Source organism: Lolium perenne, chromosome 4 (assembly GCF_019359855.2).
Source record: "Lolium perenne isolate Kyuss_39 chromosome 4, Kyuss_2.0, whole genome shotgun sequence".
Classification (NCBI taxonomy): Eukaryota; Viridiplantae; Streptophyta; class Magnoliopsida; order Poales; family Poaceae; genus Lolium; species Lolium perenne.
This window is the reverse complement of record NC_067247.2, coordinates 139,286,513-139,304,706: the sequence shown is the minus strand read 5'-3', so window position 1 is coordinate 139,304,706 and position 18,194 is coordinate 139,286,513. Positions and strand designations below refer to the sequence as shown.

The 18,194-nt window shown below is 41.5% G+C and overlaps 1 pseudogene; it reads right to left on the bottom strand.

Annotated features, from left to right (window-relative positions):
* Positions 1 to 14,757: 14,757 nt before the first annotated feature.
* Positions 14,758 to 17,961, bottom strand: LOC139839144 (uncharacterized mitochondrial protein AtMg00810-like; annotated as a pseudogene).
* Positions 17,962 to 18,194: the final 233 nt, after the last annotated feature.

The window sequence follows — 18,194 nt, the reverse complement described above, 5'->3', positions numbered from 1 at the left end:
AAACCAAATTTTAGCAAGCTCTATGTATTTCTTCACTAATAGGTGCAAAGTATATGATGCAAGAGCTTAAACATGATCCTTATGAGCACAACAATTTCCAAGTATCAAATTATTCAAGACATTCTACCAATTACCACATGTAGCATTTCCCGTTTACAACCATATAACAGTTAACGAAGCAGTTTCAACCTTCGCCATGAACATTATGAGTAAAGCTAAGGACATATTTGTCCATATGCAACAGCGGAGCGTGTCTCTCTCCCACACAATGAATGCTAGGATCCAACTTTATTCAAACAAAACAAAAACAAAAACATACAGACGCTCCAAGCAAAGCACATAAGATGTGACGGAATAAAAATATAGTTTCACTAGAGGAACCTGATAATGTTGTCGATGAAGAAGGGGATGCCCTAGGATCCAACTTTATTCAAACAAAACAAAAACAAAAACATACAGACGCTCCAAGCAAAGCACATAAGATGTGACGGAATAAAAATATAGTTTCACTAGAGGAACCTGATAATGTTGTCGATGAAGAAGGGGATGCCTTGGGCATCCCCAAGCTTAGATGCTTGAGTCTTCTTGAAATATGCAGGGATGAACCACGGGGGCATCCCCAAGCTTAGAGCTTTCACTCTCCTTGATCATATTGTATCATCCTCCTCTCTTGATCCTTGAAAACTTCCTCCACACCAAACTCAAAACAACTCATTAGAGGGTTAGTGCATAATCAAAATTCACATGTTCAGAGGTGACATAATCATTCTTAACACTTCTGGACATTGCACAAAGCTACTGAAAGTTAATGGAATAAAGAAATCCATCAAGCATAGCAAAACAGGCAATGCGAAATAAAAGGCAGAATCTGTCAAAACAGAACAGTCCGTAAAGACGAATTTCTTAGGTGCACCAGACTTGCTCAGATGAAAATTCTCAAATTGAATGAAAGTTGCGTACATATCTGAGGATCACTCACATAAATTCGCAGAATTTTCTGAGTTACCTACAGAGACTACTGCTCAAATTCGTGACAGCAAGAAATCTGTTTCTGCGCAGTAATCCAAATCTAGTATGAACCTTACTATCAAAGACTTAACTTGGCACAACAATGCAACAAAATTAAGATAAGGAGAGGTTGCTACAGTAGTAACAACTTCGAAGACTCAAATATAAAACAAAACTGCTGTAGTAAAATCATGGGTTGTCTCCCATAAGCGCTTTTCTTTGACGCCTTTCAGCTAGGCGCAGAAAGTGTGTATCAAGTAGTATCAAGAGATGAAGCATTGGCATTCTTACCAGAGGCTCTGCGCCTACCCTTCTTACTCTTATTCTTACTCTTTGGTTTAGGGAATATATGATTGCATCCAGGTATGGAGGAATTTAGAGTGCCTTTTTCCACATCTATGGTTACTCCGAAGAGCTTCAGCAGGGATCTTCCAAGTGTGATTTGTCCTGTACCTACACATTCAATAACGAGATAATCAGTGGATACCGTTTTTCCAAGAAGGGTTGTGAATACTCCTTCAGCTATTCCCTTAGGAATTATAATAGAGTTATCAGTGAGAGTTATTCCTTCTCCTCCTTCAGTAAGTCCCCAGAGTGTCAAAGATTTATAAATACTTTCAGGCATAAGGCAAAATTCAGTCATAATATCACAACGAGCATCAAATTTTTTACCATCAATAGTAACTTTAATAGTGGGGTCCCACATTGATGGTTCAGAGTTTATTGGAACATAATCAAAATGCTCACGAATCCGACCATACCCTTCTTTCAAGCAAGATACATGTGTCTCAAGAGTATTCAATCTACTATAAACACTAACAAGGGATGGATCATAATTATTAGTGGAGCTAGATGATGCAACCAATTTTTTTATGGCATTAAAAGCTTGATCCCCATCACAGTGAATGAAATCTCCTCCCACTACAGCATCTAAGGCATATCTATAGCGAAGAATAAGCCCAAAATAAAAATTACTAAGAAGCAAACTTAGTGTCATTTTAGGTTCAGTTTTATTATAAGAATCAAAAATTCTAGACCAAGCTTCTTTAAAACCCTCTTCACCACCTTATTTAAAAGTGAAGATCGATTCCTCGGGTGATAGAGTAACAACTACAGGACTAGTCATGGTAACAAAAATAAGGTAAATGCTAATAACTAATTTTTGTGTTTTTAATATGGAGAACGCAAACAAGATAGTAAATAAGGTAAAGCTATCAACTAATTTTTTTGTATTTTAATATAATGCAGCAAACAAAGTAGTAAATAAAATAAAGCAAGACAAAAAACAAAGTAAAGAGATTGTAAATGGAGACTCCCCTTGCAGCGTGTCTTGATCTCCCCGGCAACGGCACCAGAAAAAGCTTTGCTGCTTGTGACGGTAAAGCACACGTCCGTTGGGAACCCCAAGAGGAAGGTATGATGCGTACAGCGGCAAGTTTTCCCTCAGTATGTGATGACCCACAAGTATAGGGGATCGCAGCAGTCTTCGCGGGTAGTATAACCCAATTTATTGATTCGACACAAGGGGAGACAAAGAACACTTAGAAGCCTTAACAGCGGAGTTGTCAATTCAGCTGCACCTGGAAACAGACTTGCTCGCAAAAGTTTATCAAGAGGTCAGTTTTATAACGATGCGATGGTGAAATAACAAAGCAGAGTAACAGAGACAGCAGTAGTGATTTTAGTAAACAGCAGGATTAAAATACTTTAGGCACGGGGACGGATGAAGGGCGTTGCATGGATGAGAGAAACTCATGTAACAATCATAGCAGGGCATTTGCAGATAATAATAAAACGGTGTCCAAGTACAAAGCAATCAATAGGCACGTGTTCCAATTATAGTCGTACGTGCTCGCAATGAGAAACTTGCACAACATCTTTTGTCCTACCAGCCGGTGGCAGCCGGGCCTCAAGGGAATCTACTGGATATTAAGGTACTCCTTTTAATAGAGTACCGGAGCAAAGCATTAACACTCCGTGAACACATGTGATCCTCACATCACTACCATCCCCTCCGGTTGTCCCGATTCTTGTCACTTCGGGGCCATTGGTTCCGGATAGCGACATGTGTATACAACTTGCAGGTAAGACCATAAACAATGAATATCATGATGAATCAATAACATGTTCAGATCTGAGATCATGGCACTCGGGCCCTAGTGGCGGCGTTCTAGAGGCTTTTTGGCGACTTCGACTTCTCCCCGTGCGTTTTTAGGTCGAAGGCAATAAATAGTCCGAAGGAGGGCGTCGGGGGCTGACCGAGGCCGCCACACGGCAGGGCCGCGCGGGCCCCTCCTGGGCCGCGCCGGCCTAGCGTGTGGGGCCCTCGGGCCCCCACCTGGCTTGCCCTTCTGGCTCCGCCAATATTCTGGGAAAATAGGACCTTCTGCATAAATTCCGAGGATTTTCCTAAAAGTTGGATTTCTGCACAAAAACGAGACACCGGAACAGTTCTGCTGAAAACAGCGTTAGTCCGCGTTAGTTGTATCCAAAACACACAAATTAGAGGCAAAACAATAGCAAAAGTGTTCGGGAAAGTAGATACGTTTTGGACGTATCAACTCCCCCCAAGCTTAGCTTATTGCTTGTCCTCAAGCAATTCAGTTAACAACTGAGCGATAAAAGAACTTTCACAAACACATTTGCTCATATGATGTATATATTCTCATGCTATGGCTAACACTTAGGCAGTTCATAACGAGATGCATACAAATAAGATCATCTAACAGCTATGTCAATCATGGAGAGGTACCAACAATTAATAATAAGCATCATGAATCATGTATATAAGCAGGATTGCAATGTTCATAAGAGAGTATGATAAAGTGGTATCTCGCTTGCCCATGTTTGATCAGCAAAACATAAATGCTCAGGCACCTCTGAAGTTCATAGAAAGACTAGAAGTAGTGATTGTCAAAGATAAAAGCATCAAAGTTATACCACAATCAATCATATTTTGAGACAAGCATATTATACTAAGAATGACAGTTGTGCTCTCAAGATAGTGTTCAAAGAAAGAATGGAGACACAACATAAAAGTAAAAGATTGACCCTTCGCAGAGGGAAGCAGGGATTAACATGCGCTAGAGCTTTTCATTTCTAAAACAGGAGTAAAATTATTTTGAGAGGTGTTTGTTGTTGTCAACGAATGGTAATGGGTACACCAACTACCTCGCCAACCGGACTTCCAAGAGCGGCTCCCATGAATTATTTTTATGTTTATGTGGCACTCCTTCCAACCTTTCTTTCACAAACCATGGCTAACCGAATCCTCGGGTGCCTGCCAACAATCTCATACCTTAAAGGAGTGCCTTTTATTTTAGTTTTATTATGATGACACTCCCCCCAACCTTTGCTTACACAAGCCATGGCTAACCGAATCCTTCGGGTGTCGTCCAACAATCACATACCATGGAGGAGTGTCTATTTAGGTCAATTAATTTGGGACTGGGAATCCCATTGCCAGCTCTTTTAGCAAAATTATTGGATAAGCGGATGTGCCACTAGTCCATAATGAAAATCCGTCAAAAGTAAATGACAAGGTTGAAAGTTAAACACCACATACTTCCTCATGAGCTATGAAACATTAACACAAATTGAGAAGCATTTTGAAGGTTTTAAAGGTAGCGCATGAGAATTTACTTGGAATGGTTTGAAATGCCATGCATAGGTATTTATGGTGGACACTTTGGAACAACTTGGTTTTCAGGTGTTTGGAAGCACGAGCAGCGTTCCCGCTCAGTACAAGTGAAGGCTAGCAATAGACTGGGGAGCGACAAATCAAGAGAGCAAAGAATCGTCATAATCATGCTTGCGGCAAAATAAATTAACGGAGGCATAAAAGTGATACAAGAACTCTGAAGCAATATAAATCATCGAGGCTTAATTGACTTTTGTTCAGTCATATGCATGCGTGAGCATGTGCCAAGTCGATATAAATGAATTATTCAGAGAAGGATACCACAATACCATACCTACTTATGAATAAAACAATGCAAGCAAACATCCATGACATGCTACTCATATTAATAAATTGGAGCTAAACATGAGAGATCATGAACTACTAGACTTTCTCAAATGACATATACCTCACATGAACCAACTAAGCATGCTCACATGGATGAGTATATGTACAAAAATGAAAACAAATAGAGTTCATACCAGCCTCTCACCACAATTCAATTGTCGTAGATCGTCATTATTGCCTTTCACTTGTGTAGCTTGGATAATATGAAATGAAAACCACGCTCCAGCCACCGAAGACCATTGAACTCAAGATGAACTTTACAAACCAAAGAAGAACATCAAATATTTTTGGTGTTTTCGAATTGGAAACAAGAACAAAAGGAAACAAGCAAACAAAGCAAAATCTTTTTGGGTTTTCTTATAGCAAACCAACGATAGAAAATAAAGCGAAATAAATGCTAGAAACCAAAACAAACAAATGGTGAAGAGAAACAACAAAAATATTTTTGGTCTTTTTGTGTTTTGGGAAAGAAAAAAAGCAAAAACAAGAAATGGCAAACTAGAAAAGTCACATAAACACAAAGCAGCAGAAATTCGTCAAACTTAACAGCAGTACAGTACTCGATTTTTAAGAAATTCTTCCACTGCTCAAATCGAAAAGTGTTCAACTAATTAAAGTTAGATAACAACCTGGGTAACATGCAAAAAAATTGGCTTCGCAAAATACTGTTCCGGATATTTTTGAGAATTTTTTCGGTAACAGTCCAGAATCTGTTTTCAGGCAGCACTTCCCCAAATGTCATCTCCCTCTCATTAGAAAACCACTTAAACAAGCTAAACAAGTATATAGAAGTATCCAGCAATCATAATATGCAAAGAATGAGTGATGCCGGTATACCTCCCCCCAAGCTTAGGCTTTTGGCCTAAGTGGAGTTCAACCCCAGCGAGGGTCGCTGTTCCTCGCCGGTGGATAATGCATGGCGCAGTCATAGTAAGGTTCCTGTGCAGAAGAAAAGCATGGAGGCTCCACATGCCCAAAATGTTGATGCGAGGAACTTGCTGCATCGGATGATGAGTCGAGGTGTTCCTCGACCTCCTCCGTGTTGCCTCTTGCATGATGGCCTCCTCCCTCTATGTGTGCATTCAGTGCACTTTCTGTGACTGACCAATCCTCCCTGGAATCAAGGTTAAATAGAACAGGTGCAGGCAATCTCACTAGTTTTTCAGTTTTCTTAGTTGTTCTCCAAGACTTATTGTAAAATGTTATCTTGTAAGACAGGTTACCCAAATTAGATGAATCAGAAATAAATTCATGTCGGATCATAGAGACTATGTCAAGTTTTTCTATGGAAAGTTGAATATCAAGATGATGAGGTTCTACACCATGCAAAGCTAGTAAACGAGAGGCGATGAGACCTCCACAAATTCCGCCCTTCTCACGGTTAGTAGCAAGTCTATAAGCTATCAATGCCCCCAAATTATAAGTCTTACTACCTTGCAGTGCAGCAGCTAGAAAAGCTAAATCCTGGATAGATAGTTTACAACCATTCTTTCTAGCAAGAACGCATTTAGTAATGAGATAAGCAAAGTAGCGGATAGCTGGGAGTTGAATGCTAGTGATTTTACCACCATCCTCTGAGAAACTCCTTCCATGACAAATCATCTCGAAGAGGCTTAAGAGCTCTTGCGGTGATCCCCTTATCTTCTCGCATGACCCCCATTGTGGTACTCTAATTGCTGTACAAAAATCATTGAATGGCAAGTTGACAGTTTTATTATAAATCTTATACTGAACCATGGGGTTAGATTGCGGCCAATTGAACTTAAAATCCTGCACAACAGACATAGTCAATTTTGCATATTGGCATGGTTCTCCATCAACAAAATCATTCAACCCTGCACGAGAAATTAGATTCTGAACATCTTCCAATATTCCTGCGCTTCTCATGAAATCTATGCACGGGTAGTAAGAGGGGTATACTCCCTCTTCGCGGTTCACTCTCATGACTTGTTGCACCTCCAATTCTTGTTGGTTAAGTTGATATCTATTCCACTCCATTTTCTGAAATTTTTCAACAAACAATATAAAATTTGATTTGGTGACATATAATCAAGTGGAACTACTATAGGAACTTGATAGAGCACTAATCATGCATCAAAACTAGTTTATACAACTTAGAACAAGCATGCAAGCTCACTAAACATGTTACCTACAGCAGCAAAATATTCAAGATATACTCAACCAAACAAAATTCTACTTGGATAGACGGAGGAGTCACATACCGGAGAGCAAATGTGCCAAATTTCAGACAGAAATCTGGGCTGAGCAAAGAGATCGAAAAATCCTGAGCACTTGAGCAAAAACGCGAGTGAGAGGAAGCTGGTGTCGATTTTTCGGGAGAGAGAAGAGTCTGGGAGGAAGAGATGCTAAAGTGGGGTAAAGGGGGGCCCACACACCAGGGTGGCGCGCCCCTCTTGCTGGCCGCGCCAGCCTGTGGGGTGCCACCCTGGGGTGCCCCACTGGTCATCCCCAGGTGCTCCCAGGTGCATTTTCGAAAAATAGGACCAACGGTATAATTTTTGTGAATTTTTGAAAACTTTGAAAAATGCACATTTCTGGGCATTAAGTTTATTATTACTGGCCAGGAAATTTTTTGAAATCTCTAATTAGCTAAGGAACTTTGCAAATTAAAAATGCTACAGCAAGTAAGACAAGTGGAGGAAGAAAGAGATGTTGTTTACCTCCTCTATGCATATAAAAAGTATTTGTTAACAAAGTTGATCAAGTCTTGCCACCAAATAAATTTTACATAGCATAAGAAGAAATAAACCTCAAATCAATCATGTTACCTTGAATTGTATTGATATGGATCCAATCATAAGGCTTTGATATCCTTCTTTAGGCTCATATATAGGACAATCAATAGTTCCAATTTTGATAGTTCTCACATTAGAAATAGTATTAACTCCACATACTTTATCAATCCTCTTGGGAAAATAGACGGTATGCTCCTTATCATCAACATTGAAAGTAACCTTTCCTTTATTGCAATCAATAACAGCCCCTGCGGTGTTAAGAAAAGGTCTCCCAAGAATAATAGACATATTATCATCTTCAGGCATTTCCAACACAACAAAATCAGTTAATATCAAGCAGTTATTAGTAACTTGAACAGGTACATCCTCACATATACCAACAGGAATAGCAGTAGATTTATCAGCCATTTGCAAAGATATATCAGTAGGTATCAACTTATCTAAGTAAAGTCTCTTATAAAGAGAAAAAGGCATAACACTAACACCGGCTCCCAAGTCACATAGAGCAGTTTCAACATAATTATTCTTAATAGAACAAGGAATAGTAGGTATACCTGGGTCGCCCAACTTCTTTGGCACTTTGCCATTGAAAGAGTAATTAGCAAGCATAGTGGAAATTTCCTCATTGGGGATTTTCCTTTTGTTAGTAACAATATCTTTCATATACTTTGAATAAGGAGGCAATTTAATAGCATCAGTCAAAGGGATTTGCAAGAATAAAGGTTTCATCCAATCACAGAATTTATTATAGTGTTCTTCTTCCTTTGATTTTAGTTTCTTAGCAGGAAAAGGCATTTGCTTTTGTACCCAAGGTTCCCTTTCATTACCATGTTTCTTAGCAATAAAATCTTCTTTAGTATACTTTTTATTTTTAGCATGCTTTTCAGGTTCATCTTCAACTTCTTCTTTATCAGAAGCATCATTCTTATCATTATCATTATCATTATCATGTTCATTACCACTTTCAGTTTCAGCATCGGAAATAGAAATACTATTAGGATCATTAACAGGTTCAGAGGATTCTACAACATTTTTATGTTTCTTCTTCTTTTTCTTCTTAGAAGGAGCACTAGGTTCAATGCGTTGAGAATCTTGTTCAATTCTTTTGGGATGCCCTTCAGGATATAGAGGATCCTGGGTAGAGACACCACCTCTAGTTGTTACTTCATAAGCATGTTTCTCTTTAGAATTATTATTTAGCAAGTCATTTTGCACTTTAGTGAGTTGATCAATTTGAGTTTGAATCATTTGAAAATGTCTAACAAGCATCTTAACATCATTGGAGGTTCTCTCCACAATATCATGCAAATTGCTAATAGCTTGAGAATTTTCCATTAGATGATTCTCTACTCTCATATTAAAATTTTCTTGCTTAACAATATAATTATCAAACTCATCTAAGCATTGCGCAGGAGGTTTCGAATACGGAATATCTTCCCTAGTAAAGCGTTGAAGAGAGTTTACCTCAATCATGGGTGAAGGGGGAATTATCTCACATATATCCTCTATGGGAGGTAGATTCTTCACATCTTCGGATTTAATACCTTTCTCCTTGAGAGACTTCTTGGCTTCCCTCATATCTTCATCATTCAATTCAATTAAACCCCTCTTCTTCAATATTGGCGTTGGAGTTGGTTCAGGTGTATTCCAATCATCATGATTCCGGCTTATTTTAGCCAATAATTCTTCAGCTTCGTCTGGAGTTCTTTTCCTGAAAACACAACCAGCACAATTATCCAAATATGCTCTAGATTCAATGGTTAGTCCACTATAAAATATCAAGTAGATCATTCTTCTCTAAATCATGTCCAGGTCGAGCTCTGATAAGAGAACAAAATCTTGCCCATGCCTCAGGCAATTTCTCTTCATCTCCCTGGTCAAACCTATAAATTTTCTGTAAAGCAACATGTTGAGCACTAGCAGGAAAGTATTTTCGAAAGAAAATATCACGCAGCTCAGTTGGACTTTTAATAGAACCAGGAGGCAAATTATTATACCAAGTTTTAGCATCATCCTTTAATGAGAAAGGAAAAATTTTAGCGACAAAGTAAGTACGCATCTTGACATCATCAGAAAACAAGCTACTCATAGAAGAAAGTTCAATCATGTGCTCTACAGCACTTACTTTTTCAGTACCACAAAAGGGTGCTTTCTCTACAATAGCTATATGAGATAGATCAAGAGAAAAATCATAATCTTTATCCTTAATACATATAGGAGATGTGGCAAATTTAGGATCAGGAGATAGCTTATGTCTAACAGTATATTGTGTGAGAAACTTTTTAATTTTTCTTGCATTAGCAGTAGCATTGCATCTATTAATAAAATCATCATTAAGCTCCACATAATCTTCATCCGGATCATCACTAGAATAATCAAGTTCAGGTGAATTAACAGTTGTAGTGGCATTTTCATTAGGAGTTTCAGCATTTTCAATTTGTCTAGACCCAGCAATTGTAGCATCTAGAAAGGATCCCAATGAACCACTATCATCAAGCACAGCAGAAACATTATCAATATTATGAGAATTTTCAGATTCAACAGAAGTACCAGCAAGTGAATCTTGTGGCGGTGAAACAAGTTGACTTATCACAGATGGTGAATCAAGAGTAGCAGAGGTACTCAGAGTTGTACCTTTTCTTGTAGTGGATGGTAATATGGCGACTTTAGAATCGCGAGGTTTACCCATGATGGAGAATTTGCAGCGAACAATATCAATCCAAGTGAACTTCCAAATAAAGCTATGCTCCCCGGCAACGGCGCCAGAAAATAGTCTTGATGACCCACAAGTATAGGGGATCGCAGCAGTCTTCGCGGGTAGTATAACCCAATTTATTGATTCGACACAAGGGGAGACAAAGAACACTTGGAAGCCTTAACAGCGGAGTTGTCAATTCAGCTGCACCTGGAAACAGACTTGCTCGCAAAAGTTTATCAGTAGTAACAGTTTTATAACGATGCGATAGTGAAATAACAGCAGCAGAGTAACAGAGACAGCAGTAGTGATTTTAGTAAACAGCAGGATTAAAATACTGTAGACACGGGGACGGATGACGGGCGTTGCATGGATGAGAGAAACTCATGTAACAATCATAGCAGGGCATTTGCAGATAATAATAAAACGGTGTCCAAGTACAAAGCAATCAATAGGCATGTGTTCCAATTATAGTCGTACGTGCTCGCAATGAGAAACTTGCACAACATCTTTTGTCCCACCAGCCGGTGGCAGCCGGGCCTCAAGGGAATCTACTAGATATTAAGGTACTCCTTTTAATAGAGTACCCGAGCAAAGCATTAACACTCCGTGAACACATGTGATCCTCACATCACTACCATCCCCTCCGGTTGTCCCGATTCTTGTCACTTCGGGGCCATTGGTTCCGGACAGCGACATGTGTATACAACTTGCAGGTAAGACCATAAACAATGAATATCATGATGAATCAATAACATGTTCAAATCTGAGATCATGGCACTCGGGCCCTAGTGACAAGCATTAAGCATAGCAAGTTGCAACAATATCATCAAAGTACCAATTACGGACACTAGGCACTATGCCCTAACAATCTTATGCTATTACATGACCAATCTCATCCAATCCCTACCATCCCCTTCGGCCTACAGCGGGGGAATTACTCACTCATGGATGGGGGAAACATGGCTGGTTGATGAAGAGGCGTCGGTGGTGATGATGGCGATGATCTCCTCCAATTCCCCGTCCTGGCGGAGTGCCAGAACGGAGACTTCTGGCTCCCGAGACGGAGTTTCGCGATGTGGCGGCGTTCTAGAGGCTTTTTGGCGACTTCGACTTCTCCCCGTGCGTTTTTAGGTCGAAGGCAATAAATAGTCCGAAGGAGGGCGTCGGGGGCTGACCGAGGCCGCCACACGGCAGGGCCGCGCGGGCCCCTCCTGGGCCGCGCCGGCCTAGCGTGTGGGGCCCTCGGGCCCCCACCTGGCTTGCCCTTCTGGCTCCGCCAATATTCTGGGAAAATAGGACCTTCTGCATAAATTCCGGGGATTTTCCTGAAAGTTGGATTTCTGCACAAAAACGAGACACCAGAACAGTTCTGCTGAAAACAGCGTTAGTCCGCGTTAGTTGTATCCAAAACACACAAATTAGAGGCAAAACAATAGCAAAAGTGTTCGGGAAAGTAGATACGTTTTGGACGTATCAGTATGAAACCAAGGTTATCGAACCAGTAGGAGTCAAGAAGCACGTTGAAGGTTGATGGCGGCGGAGTGTAGTGCGGCGCAACACTAAGGATTCCGGCGCCAACGTGGAACCTGCACAACACAACCAAGATACTTTGCCCCAACTTAACAGTGAGGTTGTCAATCTCACCGACTTGCTGTAACAAAGGATTAGATGTATAGTGTGGATGATGATGTTTGCAGAAAACAGTAGAACAAGTATTGCAGTAGATTGTATTCGATGTAAAAGAATGGACCGGGGTCCACAGTTCACTAGTGGTGTCTCTCCCATAAGAAATAGCATGTTGGGTGAACAAATTACAGTTGGGCAATTGACAAATAAAGATGGCATGACAATGCACATACATGTTATGATGAGTAGTGTGAAATTCAATTGGGCATTACGACAAAGTACATAGACCGCTATCCAGCATGCATCTATGCCTAAAAAGTCCACCTTCAGGTTATCATCCGAACCCCCTCCAGTATTAAGTTGCAAACAACAGACAATTGCATTAAGTATGGTGTGTAATGTAATCAACAAATACATCCTTAGACATAGCATTGATGTTTTATCCCTAGTGGAAACAGCACATCCACAACCTTAGAACTTTCTCCTTTGTCCCGCATTTAATGGAGGCATGAACCCACTATCGAGCATAAATACTCCCTCTTGGAGTTACAAGTAATGACTTGGCCAGAGCCTCTACTAATAACGGAGAGCATGCAAGATCATAAACAACACATAGATGATAGATTGATAATCAACATAGCATAGCATTCATTATTCATCAGATCCCAACAAACGCAACATGTAGCATTACAAATAGATGATCTTGATCATGTCAGGCAGCTCACAAGATCCAACAATGATAGCACAATTAGGAGAAGACGACCATCTAGCTACTGCTATGGACCCATAGTCCAGGGGTGAACTACTCACACATCACTCCGGAGGCGACCATGGCGGTGAAGAGTCCTCCGGGAGACGATTCCCCTCTCCGGCAGGGTGCTGGAGGCGATCTCCTGAATCCCCCGAGATGGGATTGGCGGCGGCGGCGTCTCTGGAAGGTTTTTCGTATCGTGGCTCTCGGTACTGTAACTATTATCGACGAAGGCTTCTTATAGGCGAAGAGGTAGGTTTAGGGGAGACGCGAGGGACCCACACAGTAGGGCCACGCGGCCAGGACCTGGGCCGCGCCACCCTAGCGTGGTGTCGCCTCGTCGCCCCACTTCGTTTCCCTTTCGGTGTTCTGGAAGCTTCGTGGAAAAATAAGATCCTGGGCGTTGATTTCGTCCAATTCCGAGAATATTTCCTTACTAGGATTTCTGAAACCAAAAACAGCAGAAAACAGCAACTGGCTCTTCGGCATCTCATTAATAGGTTAGTGCCGGAAAATGCATAAATATGACATAAAGTATGTATAAAACATGTAGGTATCATCAATAAAGTAGCATGGAACATAAGAAATTATAGATACATTTGAGACGTATCAACCACCTCACTGTTAAGTTGGGGCCAAGTATTTTGATTGTGTTGTGCAGGTTCCACGTTGGCGCCGGAATCCCTGGTGTTGCGCCGCACTACACTCCTCCACCAACAACCTTCACGTGGCCCTTGACTCCTACTGGTTCGATAAACCTTGGTTTCTTACTGAGGGAAACTTGCTGCTGTACGCATCACACCTTCCACTAGGGGTTCCCAACGGGCGTGTGCTTTACGCGTCAACACGCCCAAAAGCCCTGAACACCTTCTGTGGCACAAAGCCATTTTTCATTACCGTGGGCGGTACCACTCCCAGAGCCTCCGGCCATGGCCAGGTCGGCAGTACCGCCCGCGCCTCCGGCCGCGCAACCCCTCCTCTCCTTTTCTCTACTTCTTCTCTTCTTCTTCTTTTCTTCTTCTTTTCTTCCTTGTTCTTCTTCTTTTCTTCTTCTTCTTTTCTTCTTCTTTTCTTCCTTGTTCTTCTATTCTTTCTTCCAACAAGAACCACACAAGAATAACATAATATATCCTGCAAGCTCTTCAACTTTTGGGCACACCGATCATGTTACATCCTTCAAATCTTATATAACCAAATTAGTCATATATAGTTATTGTCATCAACACCAAAACCACTTACTAAAGGAGATATGTTCTTTCAATCTCCCCCTTTTTGGTTTCTTGATGACAACATAAGATTTTCATAGGAGTTGAGTATTTGAGCAAAGAAATTATAAGAGGATATAATAAGCTCCCCCTAAACATGTGCAACCAATTAACATTGCATTTGAATAAGAAGCACATCATCTAGGATCAATATACTCTAGCAATTTAGATTAACCAACAAGTGCAAGGGTAAAGGGTAAGCAAACAAATTCATCACTTGCACTTGAGAATAGACAAAGCATATGTGTGTAAAGACAAGTGTTGAGTTTAGAGATCATACCACAAGTAGTCCACTTAGTCTTTACCATAGATAGCTAGATAGATAGCAAATGTCTCATACATAAATAGATAGCCCCTATGTCTCACACACATAGATAAGGTCCATAAAACATAAAAAATAGATCACAACAACTAATAACCATAAGTCACAAGCATAAAGAGTCAAAGAAATTGCAAGCTTGTGACTTCCCATGCAAATCCCGAACCTAATAGAACTCTTCTCCCCCTTTGACATCAAGATGCCAAAAAGGTTTAAGAGCGATGGTATCATCCCGAGAGACTCAAAGTAAGTCCCCGCCAATATCGGAGTCGACACTGTAGGAGGGTCCGTCTTCACCATCAGACCACTAGCTATGAGCAGAAATCCACTGAGGCTTCGGAATGATATTTTCTTCAGATCCTGGAGGAGACACTTCCATACCAAGTTTTCTCATAATGCTCTTCTGGCGGCGCCGAGCTTTCTTCTCGGCCACATAGGAGTCATACATATGCTCCTGGATATCCAGTTGGAGGCAGAAGGTCTTCTTTACCTTGATCTTGAGCTTGGTGTACCAGGAAGGCTCGAGCATAGGGTCATATATGTATTCGGCTGGAGGCCCCCCAAGGGCCATATGAGCAGTAAATCCATCGATCTTGTGAGCGGGAGCAGTGGAAGGATCTGAAGTACTGTAGGAGCTGCTGTGGCTAAGGCAGAAGCTGGGAGCCCATGATCTTTCATAAGGAGGTTCTTGCAAGGATGCTCGGTAAGTGATGAAATTGGTTCCAGAATTGCACCATCAAATTCCTGATGCCATACCTCAGAAATAAGCTTCATGATATAGGCCACAGGCAATCCATGACATCCATCTTAACACCATTGCCCCTCCGGAGGTGTGTCTGAAGCATCAAGTCAATGACAAAAGAGTGAATCTCATCAACGTTACCTACTTTGACGGCAACGGTCTCACGGTAGATGCGAAGCATGATATCATTGACGGGTTGAAGACCGGAAGTGAACCCAAGCTTGCATCTACCGGGCATATAGAGTTGCTCAAGAACATCGTTGGTGCTTGCATTAGAGCTCCCGTGAAACCTCCAACCACTATCACGGTCGTCATCACAATTTTCCGGAATGGGATAGCCATGAATCTGTCCAAAGTTGCTCCAAGTGGTCGTGAGTACCTCATCACGAGTCATCCAAGAAATTGAGCGAGCTTTATCATCACGAAAATAGACTGTGGCATAAAACTGAGTCACAAGATAAGGATCATAGTTGCATTGGAAGGACATAATGGGAAGCAAACCAAACTCCTGGCAAATCTCGAGTGCTTCATGGAAGTATGCATTCTTCTTCAAATGGTCAATGTTGATATACCGTTGATCAACCACTTTTACCTTGGGAGCATAGACTTCATTGAATATTCGCTCTTGAACCTCGGTGTAGAAGTGATGGTTGCGGACACGAGAAGCCCGAGACCCCTCATAAGGGTTAGTTGAGCGAAGAGCCATGTACTCATGAAGACGTACGTTGCCATAGGACGCAATCGCATTCTTACCCTTCATCCTATTGGCCAAATAAGCACCACGAGCAGTAGTGGCACAGGGTAAAACTTCATCTTGTGCAACAATCTCGTCCTCAACGGACGGAACCCCTCTTCTATTTTGTGGTCTCGCCGAACATGATCCACTAGCACCTTTGAAGTAGATGAACAACGTAGAGGGACATATGGGATAAGTGCACAAGCTCATTTATATGAGAAAACAAAAATTTCTTTGACCCAAAACAAACATGCATGAGGATGATAAAAAAATTGCCACACATTTAGAGGTTAAGGGTACTACATACTAGAGGAGACATAGATCAACAAGTGATACAAGCTCTAGTGCAAGATTTAGCCAAAAATCTAAGCATGTAGTACCTATAACCAACACATGTATGAGCCTAAAATACGGCCAAAATATGCAGGGAGAGGGGCCAATACCGGAGGCCATGGAGGAGGAGAGGATGGGGAAGGCTCCCACGGAGCCGATCTGGCCGGAGGTGGCCGGAGAGCCGGCGGACGGCGAAGGCAACTGGGCGGGCAGTGTGTGAAGCATGCGTGCGTGTGGGGGTTGGGGAAGAGCGGAGGGGTGAGTGCTGGGTTCGACCCAGCCTCCCCGTGTAGAGCTACCTGCCGGAGGCCGGCGGTAGTACCGTCCAGGCCCCGGTGGTACTACCGGCCTGGCCAGGCCCCGGTCGGCCAGGCTCCCCTGATTTTTTTAACACTTGGGCTGTTTTAAAAAAATGGTTTTGAGGAGGACACCTCCTCATCCAATTTTGATTTTGACAAACAAGATTTTTGATATGCAATTTTTTTTTGAAATGAGCTTGTGCAAGAGATAGAAGGTTTTAGAGGTGAGAGAATGGCTTAGGATGGACCCTATAAGAGAGGTATGGTACTATGGACTCAATTTTGCAAGGATCAAATCAAGAAAAAGCCAAACATTGAGCCAATTCCCATAGGAACATGAAAGACCAATGAAGAACAACTCTTCAAGATCGAACTAATAACAACTCTTCACAAGAAGAGGTCGGTGGCCTAGGCCACCATATATGAGTGATAAGGTATGGCACCACGAAGATATATCTTGGGCCCAAAACCAATACTCATCATTGATGCTCACATATCATTGATTGATATAAAGAGAATGATTTCTTAATGTTGGCATTATGGGGGGAGGGATAGCTCAACAATTTAAACCACACTCCCCCTATTTTCATGCCCACACCTAAACCAAATAGAAGTTGAGGAATAGTTATGTATGCAAAGTGTTCAAGCCAAGCTACTCGAATCTATGATATTTAGCTCATTCCTCAAGTAACAAAATCTTGCTTCATCAAGAGGCTTCGCGAATATATCCTCAAGTTGGTCATGGGTACCAATGAATGACAACTCAATATCACCCCGAGAGACATGATCTCGAATGAAGTGATTTCGAATCTCAATATGATTCGTTGTTGTGTGTTGTACAGGGTTGTATGCAATCTTGATGGCACTTTGGTTGTCACATAAAAGAGGCACTTTGTCACAAGTGACACCGTAATCCTTTAAAGTTTGCCTCATCCATAAGAGTTGTGTGCATCCACTAGCGGCCGCCACGTACTCGGATTCGGCGGTAGAGAGAGCTATACAATTTTGCTTCTTAGAAGACCAACACACCAAGGACCTACCAAGAAATTGGCATGCCCCGGAGGTTGATTTCCTATCATCCTTATCTCCCGCCCAATCCGAGTCCGTATAGCCAACAAGTGAGAATCCATAACCCTTTGGGTACCATAAACCAAGTCTTGGGGAATGAACCAAATATCTAAAGATTCTTTTGACCGCCACTAAGTGGCTTTCTTTAGGAGCGGCTTGATACCTTGCACATACACCTACACTCAACACAATATCCGGTCTAGATGCTCAAAGGTAAAGCAAGGAGCCTATCATGGAGCGATATACCTTTGGATCCACGTCCTTACCACCGGGATCAAGTGCGAGATGGCAATTGGTAGCCATTGGAGTCTTTGCACCATTCAAGTCCTTCATATTGAATCTCTTGAGCATGTCTTGAATGTACTTGGCTTGGCAAATGAATGTTCCTTCTCTCAATTGCTTGATCTCAAATCCAAGAAAGAACCTCAATTCACCCATCATGGACATCTCAAACTTGTTGGTCATAAGCTTTGAAAATTCTTCATTAAAAGCTTTATTAGTAGAGCCAAAGATAATGTCATCAACATATATTTGGCAAATGAAAAGCTCCCCGTCAAACCTCTTAG